This window comes from Mustela erminea, chromosome 14 (genome assembly GCF_009829155.1).
Source record: "Mustela erminea isolate mMusErm1 chromosome 14, mMusErm1.Pri, whole genome shotgun sequence".
Lineage (NCBI taxonomy): Eukaryota > Metazoa > Chordata > Mammalia > Carnivora > Mustelidae > Mustela > Mustela erminea.
Genome location: NC_045627.1, coordinates 24,187,419 through 24,198,871, shown reverse-complemented (window position 1 = coordinate 24,198,871; position 11,453 = coordinate 24,187,419). Strand labels below are relative to the sequence as shown.

The window sequence follows — 11,453 nt, the reverse complement described above, 5'->3', positions numbered from 1 at the left end:
ACAGGAAAGCAGGGCAGACAAAGGTCTCCTCCAGGCACTCAGGAAGCAGAATTTAACAGTATCAAGCGTCTTAGGTAGTGAAGGGCATTTCTAGGCAGTGTTGAGAATGCCACCCAATTGCTTCTTGCTGTTTATAATAAAACAGGAAAGGAGAGAGATTGATTGAGGAAAAAAACTAGTAGAAAAACAATGAAACCAAACAAAACCGGGGCTTGATGGTTTAGAAAATTCTGTTTCTTCACATGGCAAAAGCTGTTAAAATTAAGAAATTGCTTCTGAAAGTATGACATAGAGAAAGAAGATGTGCCTGCAAAACCTTACTAAAACCATAGGAAAGTCAAACAGTCACAGAGTTCACTCACACACAGGCCTTCAGAGGGCCTACATGGTCAAACCACATGGTCACACCGCAGGGTCTCTGGGAATCTTGCAGGCACTGCCCTTCGGTCATCAGAAATGCCAAAGATAGGGAAAGGGTTTTCATAAAGTGATATTATCAAGAAGTGGAAAACAAATCCATTGCAGACCCCCAAAATTCTTGAGAAAACCGTGTTAACCTGAAAATACAAGGAACACAAAATGGTGGGACCTATTGGACCCTCCAGTTGCCATTGTTGCAAAACACTTTGATAAAACTACTCAGCTGCAAACAGATCCAAACCATGTCATATAGCAAACAACTCTACCATGGACCTTGTGTGAGATGGGGACAGCTATTTGGAATGTTCAGTTTGCTAAGATGGTATGTGTTTTCCACTGAGAAAATTCACTGGAAGAATGGGTGGGGTGGGGGACTGTGTCTTCTACCGTCCTCTTCGCAAAGGTTTTCAAGATCTTTGTGATACGATCATGAGTTTTCTCAAACTGCACAGCCCCCCCCCACTTCCATGGCAGGTGGGGGAAACGATAACCAAATGGGGCTTCGTGATGCATAGTTTAATTATAAAAGGACATTTTGAAAAGGGTGGTTCTGTAGAAGGTTTACTAACAGTATGTTTTTCTGCAGAAAGCTCCCCAGGGCAAGAGATCAGTAATAGAGAGCAGAAGAATGTAATTTACAGAGGTGGTTGGTTAAGTCAAAGCCAGAAGCTTCCTGGCCAAGATGGGACCAAGAACCTGAGCTACCACCAAAACCTTGGCCCCTGGGTTAGGTTCAGCACCCATCACCATAAAGACCAGTGTTTCAGGGATAGTTGCACAGTTTATTAAATTGTCATTGGTCTGCATGATTCATTAAATAACATATTATTTAGTAAGTCCTGTCTATGTGCTAGTATAGTTGGGTAAAATGTAAATTAAATTATCCTTATATAAAAACTGTGACTTCTGATCACACTCAGGATAACATTTAAAAACCAGTAAGATTTTACACAATATACTCCCTGCCTATATGGTTGCCCTTTTTCTCTTATCACGCCTGACTAGGTTATGACTTTGTTATTTTGTATTGTTTCGTCTCTATTTCTTCACTTGGATCCTCTATGTGCTGGAATGGTCACATCAGGATTTTCAGAAAATGCAGTTTTCTCTGGCTGCAATCCTCTGATTTATGCTCCCTCCTTGCACACACACACACACACACACACAAACACACACACTCTCTCTCTCTCTCTCTCACGAGATCTCCTTACAAAGCAATTCCTGCTCAGCATTTGGCAGCTTCTGCAACCCCTCCTACATTTGGTCTCCCTTATAGCATTTCTTTTCCATCATTGCACTAACTGGATTTCACTATCATTGTGAGTTCTATTGTTCTATATGTCATTCCTTTTAGGCTATAATTTCCATGAACAGAAGGCTTTGCTTTCCTTTTCATGGTTCATATGTGTAGGGTATTGTACATGGAATATGTAAAATATACAATGAGTATTTGAACATAAATTAGAAATGAATTATTAAAAGATATTTTATATAAATACATATATGCATATATATTCATCCTTAATATAATATCTGCATTAGCACTCTTCCTCTCCTTTTTTTCTTAGGGACCTGATATCTTTTGAATGTATTAGAAATTATAAACTTTTGCTTACTTGATTATACTTTGCCAATTCCCAGTTAGACATGTCCCCTTTCCCTCATGCGCTCTGCTCCTAATGGGAACATCCTCGTCAGAGGGGCAATACTGGAGATCCTGAAACTAGGAAGCAGCAAGTCTTGCATGATGTTGGAACCAGTAAAATAATTTTGATTAAAACTCTGATGCAGAGATTCTCTTTTATATTCTACTGTTTATGTGAGGACGATTCTCGCTCAGCCTTCGCATCCTGTCTCAGTTAGATTCTCTCCTCCATCAGCCTGGCCATAATTGGGAGCCTAGAGAGCACATTTGTTCACTGCTGCTCATGTGTTTCCAGCAAAGTCCTTATCTGTCACCTTCCTGCCACAAAGAGCCCCTACAAAACCTCCAGCGATCCAGATTCCAGAGCAGAACATTGACCTTACCACTTGATACACTGCCTATGCAAAGGTGCGCTGTTGGGAGAAAGGGGAATTTGAATCATTTAAGATTTCATCTATATACCCTGTTTCCTGGCAAAAGATACCCAGCAGTATCACCCTCTACATTTCTATGTTTGTTCTTGTTCTTTAAAGCTTTATCTACCAGCATCGTGTGGGAGAAGCCTGGAAGGATGAGTTTGAGGTTACTCTGACAGACTCATTAATTTAGTTAAGATATTCCCTCTTTTTTTCTAAATTCCAGTGTTCTCATCCGCAAAATTAATAAAATATGTTTGCCTAAAGCCAGAGAATAGAGAAGGCCCTCTGTCACAGGATCGGCCCCTGCTTACAGCAGGGAACACAGGGCATGCCTCACATTTCACACCAGAAAAATCTCAAATTGAAACGACAAAAAAACAAAACAAAACAACACAACAAACTCTGTTTGTTAAAAGAATTTTAATTTAAAATCACTGTAGATGTCTCCTCTTTTAAAATTTTGGTCTTTCCTTCAGCCTGTCAGTTGATTGTGTCCATGTTGCTTAATAATGATTAAAAATGGAAACTATGGTTTTAAAAATTCAACAAAGACTTGCCTATTTAATTACTCAGGCTTTCAATTTACTTTTCACCTCTCAAAGTATGCATTCTTATGCAAAAATGATGCATTAAAAACAAGTGAATCTTCAACCGTTTTACACTCTACTTCGAATGGGGTCTTGAAGTCTGTGAATACTCTTCAATGCAACAAAAAGATTCTGGAGTCTAGGCAATCCTGGGTGAATGGATTTGACTCAAACACACGGCAGTTCTAAGAACTGTCATTGTCTGATGGCTGCTGGTTGCTTAAAATGCCTGGAGTTTTTGACTTTATCCACCCCCCGCTGGGGAGTGGATGATGACTTTAGCAAGAAAAAAGAAAAAAAAAAATTTTACAGGATCTGTAATAGGTCCTGAGCCCTGAGGTCTTGGGATTTGAAACCAAAGTTGTGGGGGGACAGACTGTACCCCATATCAGGTGCCAGGGCTGCTGTTGGTCGGCATCTTTGGGGCTGGTACAGAGTAAGGCATTTCTGATCAATAACATCCGAAGCCCATGCCAGCAGTGCTGCTTGGTGACCCAAGTACTGAGCATCTGCGTTTGCTCCCTAGACACAGCTCCCTTCCTCTGGCTGATCCCCAGAATCTCCACGATGCTTTTGCTACATTATTAGTTGCCAGGACCCATTACTAAAATGGGTCTGTAGTGGGGCCTTGGGATCTGAGCTTTTCAAAAACAACTTTCCAAAAGCCAACATAGATTTAAAAAAAAAGAAAAGAAACTTAACTTGGCAGAGGCCGAAATAGTAGTTTGTCCTATACCTCAGAGATGTCTTTAAAATAAATTTAATTCTAAAATGGGTATATGAAGTTATAGAAACAAAGAACAGTTGCAAAATATAATAAGAAAAAAAATCACAAATCATTTATAACATCAAAGCAAAATATAACTATTAATGTTTTTATTATTGTTTTATTTCTAAAAATGCCCTATTACATGAAAAATGTACTTTATGCATATCATAAAAATATGGTAGCATTTTCTCATGCCATTAAAAATTTTTTTAAATTATCTTTCAATGGTGACAGTTTTTCATAATACAGGATTTATGCGGTAAGTACAGTTTGTCCTCTCGTTTTAGATTTTTGTATTTACGTAAAGGACTCTGACAAATTCTTCCATCCATTAAGATTGGTCCACATTTTCCTCACCTCCTGGAGCAGGAGGTTGAAGACTCACACTGCACTGGAGAACCATGTGGAAGGCAGCCAGCACCTGCCCCAAGTCTGACCCTGCCCGAAGGGTCTGGAAGGTCAGAGGGACAGGACAAGTTATGTGAGCACCCCAATAGCATCCTAGATTCTCCTTTACATAGAACACGATGAGAGGGTTTTTGTCTTCAGCAAGGCTGTACTCCATGGATAAAAAGGTTGCAGCATTTATGCCATGTAAGTTATCTTCCCTGCTCCCTCCCCCTCACAGGCTCTTTGCACACCTGTGGGCATTCTCAGAAATTTGTTGAACGCTTGGTTAAGAGAGGTTAATATTTGGCGAACGCAAGTTTGAAGTGTATTTGATTATATTTTTCTGAGACAGGTTATTTCAGTAATTCGGCAGTATAATTGCTATATCCAGGTACATAATTGAAAATAATTGACCTATATCTTTTAAACAGAAAGGGAAACCATTTCTGAATATCGAACAGACAACCTTGAGTTAGGACTTCTGACATAAGCTTGAGACCGGCTCTCTTTCTTAATTTTTGTAAATACTGTTGTTATTTATTTTATTTTCTCAGTGGTTTGGTTTCTGGAGACCTTTCACGCTGTTTCAGTGCTTCGCTGACAAGGGATTCCCTGGTGAACCCATGGTTCTGCAGTGAGCCAAGGTTGCCCAGTCTACCTAGGACTAGACTAAAAGTCACTCTGGAAGAACTCATTTTAGCGGTTCGTTCTTAATGACAATTTCTAGGCAGTGAAGTTGGTTTAACTGGCAAATACAACCATCAGAGTGAGAAATGATTAAAAATAAAATGGGGATAAACGTTAAATCAGCACATATCTCTTATACAAGATAGGCTAGACTGAACACTGTCTCCCTTCATCTCCTGGGAAGGGATTCAGACACTAGCTGGCTTGAGCCTTGTCTACACCCCTGTGTGTGGCTGCTGTACGCAGAGAAGGGGGTCCTGGATGGACCGTCCATTTGCAACCTTTTGAAAATACCAGTCTGAGCTGAGCTCCAGCTGAGCTCCATAACAGCATGCTGAAAACACCACCTTTCTAATGACAAGACAGGATTTGCAAGCCCGATGGGCAACAGTCTTCCACTAAGACTCGCTGGGTAACAGGAGGCAGATTATTCTCAGCAAGGCAGCTTGTTGCTCCTACATGTGTGGTTTTGTCATTGTCCACCCACCCCCCACCCCTGCAGTCCCCTTGGTAGGGAAAGGGCCTCAATATGCATTGTAAGGAGAGCAGCCCCAGATCCTCACCAGCACCTGGGCCCTGCTAATTGTACGTGCAGTTCCTAGACAAATAAATAACAATTTCCAGTATTTTAATTGTGCACTTAAAAATTCATGAGAAACTTTCTCGTGTCATACTTAAGAGAAGTCCAGAGAATCGACGTGGCTTGTGGAAGCCTGGAGAGCTAACGTGGGGCCCATGTCCTCACTGTGATTTTGGTGCCTGCAGCAGTCTCTGCTCACACCGTGGACGGAGACAGGCCTGGATAGTTGGGTTTCAGTCTGCTGGGCTGTCAGATCCTTCAGAGCCTCCTGGACCCACATCTGCTTTTTTTTTTTTTTTTTTTAATTATTTTTATTTTATTTTACACGGAGAAAGAGATCACAAGTAAACGGCGGTGGGGGGAGGGAGAAGCAGGCTCCCCACTGAGCAGAAAGCCTGATGTGGGGCTCAATCCCAGGACCCTGAGATCATGACCTGAGCTAAAGGCAGAGGCTTAACCCACTGAGCCACCCAGGCACCCCCCTCCCCCATCTGCTTTTCTTATCAACTGTTCTTGTTTTGCCGAAAACTATTGTTTCTCTTCTTTCAGAGTAATGAAGAAGAGAGAAATTATGGACAGAAATTTAGAGGTTAAACCCAGAGCAAACGTTAGCATGGTTCTCATTATGATACTTAATCCAATTTCTCAACCTGGTTCAAACTTCTTAGTGTGTTCTGTGTGTTTTTAAATATATTCTCAAGGATATTTTATGATCTATGGCTTTAAAGACAAAATTCTGTTTTAATTAATGCAGCTTATCTTTCTATTTTTTACTTCTGCAAGTGTTATGTATCTACAAATTATATGTTATCACAAGGCCCAAAATCTCTCTATTTAACTCAAAGTTTCTATTTAACTCAGCAGAATGGCAAAGTTTCTATTTAACTCAGCAGAATGGCAATACTTCCTTTCCTTTTTTTATAAAACGAGAATGTGCCTAAATATATTCCTAGTAAAAAATATCTTATACGGAATAACTTGGACATTGAGTAAAATATAGATTATTATTATGCTGCCTTTTAAAATAGTTTCATGTTAAGTAATCATGAAAATTTGAATAACTATATGCAAATAATGTAAATTAATATATTCTGTTAGTATCACCCGAAAAATTTCGCTTGCCCAAATTTGATCTGTTAACTAGATGGAATTCCAAGCAAAATCTTGTGTTTTTTTTTCCCCCCAGAAAAATTGAAAGGTTAATTCTTTTTTAATTTAATTTAATTTTATTTTATTTATTTATTTGACAGAGAGAGAGAGCACAAACAGGGGGAGTAGCAGGAAGAGGGAGAAGCAGGCTTCCTGCAGAGCAGGGAGCCTGATGTGGGACTCGATCTGAGGACCCTGGGACCATGACCTGAGCTGAAGGCAGATGCTCAGTTGACTGAGCAACTCAGGCACCCCTGAAAGGCTAATTCTTAAATTTATATAAAAATATAGAAATAATAGTTAAGGTAATTTTGAAGAAGAAAAAGAAATTGTAGCACTTAAAATACCCAATATAGTTTTATGATAAACGTGTGGTAATAAAAGTGCTATGGTAATTGCTCTCAGATGGAAACCGACAAATGGGAAGAATGAAGTTGAGAAATGATGTCGTACGTATGTGGGTTTGTAGTTTGTTACAATGGTCTTCCTGAAGAACACAGTCAGAAAAGGACATTCTCATCAATGTCCTGTATAAAATAATGGGACGCCTGGGTGGCTCAGTTGGTTAAGCCGCTGCCTTCAGCTCAGGTCATGATCCCAGGGTCCTGGGATCGAGTCCCACATCGGGCTCCTTGCTAGGCAGGGAGCCTGCTTCTCTCGCTGCCTCTGCCTGCCACTCTGTCTGCTTGTGTGTACTCTCTCTCTTTAAATAAAATCTTAAAAAAAAAAAAAAAATTAACATTAGCCTCTTCTTCATATCATCAGCAAGAACCAATTCTATGTGGTTTTTAGATTTAAATTTTTTTAAAGATTTTGTTTATTTATTTGACAGAGATCATAAGTAGGCAAAGAGTCAGGCAGAGAGGGGGGAAGCAGGCTCCCCACTGAGCAGAGAGCCTGATGCGGGGCTCGATCCCAGGATCCTGAGACCATGACCTGAGCCGAAGGCAGAGGCCCAACCCACCAAGCCACCCAGGTGCCCCTAGATTTAAATTTTTAAAAAAAAATCGTTTCATGACCTTGAGATGGGCAAGATTTCCCAAAGAAGATACAAAATGTCAATAACTGTAAATAAAATCACTGTTAAAATAAACTGCATTAAAATTAGAATAGTCATTCATCAAAAGACACAATTTAGGATCTGAAAGAAACAGTCTATAGAGCTTGAAAAGATCCTCATAATACTGAGTATAATTCACAAAGGACTTGTATCAATTATATGAAAAAGGCTTCTACAAAGCAATCAGGAGAAGACAGACAACCTGACAGACGATGGACAAGAGCTGAGGATGAACCCCTCATAGAAAAGGTGATCTAAGTCAGCAGTAAATGCAGACACAGCAGCTCGACCTCATTAAAACCAGGAGGCACAGAGAGAAGTCTCAGTCCCACACCTGCAAACGGCCGTCAGAGTGGATGAACTCTGGCACTGAGGACACTCAGTTTGGGCAAGGCTGTGTAGCAAAGGGAACGTTTGCAAGCAGCTGGGGCAGGGGCACTTCTTAGTGTGTAGATTTAGGAAAATTATTTATGGCTCCTTAATGACGCTAAAAACACAGCTCCCCTTTATACCACTGTGTAATATTCCACAGATAAGGCAGATGCCACAGTTATCACCATGAAGTTGTTCACAGTTTTTCATCATTATCTTGTCATGTCTTGAGGATCTGCTGTGAAGTCCCTCTTTGATTTGTAATGGTTTTCCCTTCCTCCTCCCTCCCCCTCCTCCCCCTTTTCCTGCATCTCTTCCTCCTGCTCCTCCTTCCTCTCTTCCTGCTGTTTCTCTTCCCTCCCTCCTCCTCCTCCCCTCCTCTTGCTCCTCTTCCCCTTTCCTGCTCCTCCTCCTCCCTTTCTCCTTTCCCTTCTTCCTCTCCTCCTCCCCCTCCTCCTTCCTACCTTGTCCACCCCTCCTCCTCCTCTCCTCCCTCTCCTGCTTCCCCCCTTCTTCTTTTTCTTCTCCTCTCCCCCTCCCCTTCTCCCCATCCTCCTCCTACTTCCCTCCTCTCTTTCTGTCTCTCCCCTTCAGTATTTTTTAACAACTGCTGAGCTCTAAGCCTGTACAGAGCCCCCCCACCCCACCCCCGTCTGCTCTCTGTGCTCCCTGGGTTAGCTCTTGATTATACAGATCCAGGTAGCTGCTCCCTGCTTCAGTGCTCCTTTCTCCCTGTTCCCACGTATCTCACAATCACAGAAACTTGGGGCCTTACCTGCAAGCAAGAAGCCACCTCCTCAGAAATTACAGAATTACAGCCATTCACAATTGAGTATCTTTTTACCCCTGTTATAGTGAGACTACAATTCCAAATCTTCCTAGCAAAATTTATGTATAGAAAGAATAACAAAAGACACTGCTATTCATCAGTATGTCGTGATTTAAATTTTCAGACACATTTGGGAAATAGAATCTGCAGGGAGAGGGAGAAGAAAAACAAATCATGGAAGTTTTAATGAGGAGACTGTCATTTTTCATAGAGGTGAGAACAGGGCAGGACTCCAATGTACATAAAAAGAAAGGACTTGGTATTTGATAAATGGTCAAGAGGACTTGGTAAGGAAAAGGGACACATTTTATTTTCCATCCTGCCTTGTGCTAAATTGTTCATTCCTTACCTCTAGACTTAAAAAGACTGTTCTGCAAGCCTTAGCTCACTTTGTTTGAGGTCTGATTACTCAAAAGAGAATAAGAAATTAGGTGACATAACTATGAAGTCAACAAAATAGTATTGGAACATAGATTAATCACAGAAAAGTCTACATTTATGAAAGTGTTCATGTAAAAATTTTCTTTTGTAAAACTGCTTTGTTAGTATAATATTTAAGAAAAGTGTTTTTTTAAAGGGTAGAATTAATATTTTATTGTAACTAATAATCAGATGGCAGTTGGGTATAGAGTCTTCATAAAAGACTTGTAAATAAATTTTAAAAAGTCAGAAGTTTTCAACAGCCAAGGGCTGCTTATGTTTTCAGAAAACATAATTAGATTAATTCATTTGTGGTGGCTTAAAGTTTTTCCTTATTAGCTCCAGAAAATTCACCCACCTTCTGTCCCTTTTTAAAAAAACTGGAAGGTCAGCATGTATTTGACCTCACACCAAATGGACATCCTGACAGTCATCCATGTCTACTTCAAGGAACACCACATTGGAATTCTTCTCAGAGAGGGAATGAAAGAAAGGCTTGATCATTGCAAGGCCCAAACCATGTGGCTGAGAAGTCAACTACTAACAGGTTTATCCCCTGCACCGTCCAAGGCTTCCTGAAAAGCATACTTGCTCTCAATCTGCCTTATCATTTTGGCGGCTGGCGGTCTGACAAGCAACCGTAAGAACTGATGAAAGTGGATCCAAAATACAGGACTGAGCTTAAGAAAAGTGTTTTGATTTTCTTTCTCTTTCATAATATTCCTTATTTTCTCATGACTTAGAAATATTCAGGATCCCCAAATCAGGAAGCTTCTTATCATGGCACAGTCATTGCTGATCAATACTTAGTCTTAATAGCTTGCAGCATCCATTCATGGCCCTTTCCGTATGTGCCCATCCACTCATGACTCATTCAACCAGGGGAAGCAAGTGAGTCTGAAACCCACTGGAATGAAGCCGCAATGGAAATTCAGTATTTCCACTATGCAGTAATTTCCCTCAGAAATGAAAACAAGGCATGCAGAGGTTGTGTTATAAGCCTGGAAGGAGTTGTGCATTGGTGGGGAGAGACGAGAATTAAAACATACACTACAAGTAATGATCAGTTTGTGCTAACATGACAGCTAACATCCCATGGGGAGAAACAGTAAATGTCTTCCTAACCCTACAGTGCATGGGATTAACAGCTTTGACTGTCCGCGTTCTCCTGGACCAAGACCAGCAATTTATACCTAGAGTAATCTTGGAAGATCTCCACCACAAGCACCAGCAAAGTCCCACAAGGGTTTTTTTATATTACATTGCACAGTGAAAGACACCAGAGAGAACTTCAGTAAGCTCATGGTTGAAGAACTTTAATTTTTAAGGACTGTTGGTCCTGTTAGCATGATAGACTCCATCTACTAGCATGATCAGCATTGGGATCCAGCTTTGTAATATGATAGGTGAGATCGTTTGTTTACTCCTTACAAATGCAGTTCCTGTACAGTTATTGTAGGCAGGGTTTTGTTTTTCTTTTAAGATTTTATTTATTTATTTGGGAGAGAGAGTGAGAGAGAACACAAGAGCGGGGTGAAGGTCAGAGGGAAAAGCAGGCTTCCCACTAAGCAGGTAGCCTGATGCGGGGGTCCATCCCAGGACCCTGGGACCATGACATGAGCAGAAAGCAGATGCTTAACCAACTGAGCCAGGTTTTTTGTTTGATGAGGTAAATGTAAAGATTGATGAAATGTATTTTTTGCTGTTGGGAGTTTGTAGTCTATGATCCTGGTTTACAGGTTTGTTATCTTTGGGCTGTTCACTAATATTCGAGACAAACAGTAGGGCATGTGCCTTGCCCTCATTTATAAAATGTAAATCTTGTGTTACTTCTCTGTGATGACTGTTCCTTTACTCTTCACATGGTAACAGATAAGTACCAAATGTGAATGTTTCATCAGCCTGAATGTATGATTTAAAAAAAAATTGTCAAGCAGAGCCCTCTGACACGTCAGATGGCTACAAAGTTTGAACAAAAATCTATTAATATTTGCTGTTTGAAGCCTGAAGTTTCATTGTTGCTGTTATTATGGCATAAAAGAATATACCATATTCTTTTTCTCTTATAATCCTACTTATCTCCAGGATCCTCATCTCTCCTCTAGATGGTTCTATCCATGAGCTTA

General features: G+C 40.5%; 1 pseudogene; it reads right to left on the bottom strand.

Moving 5' to 3' along the window:
• Nucleotides 1–9,622: 9,622 nt before the first annotated feature.
• Nucleotides 9,623–9,988, bottom strand: LOC116573091 (annotated as a pseudogene).
• Between the last annotated feature and the right edge of the window lie 1,465 nt (nt 9,989–11,453).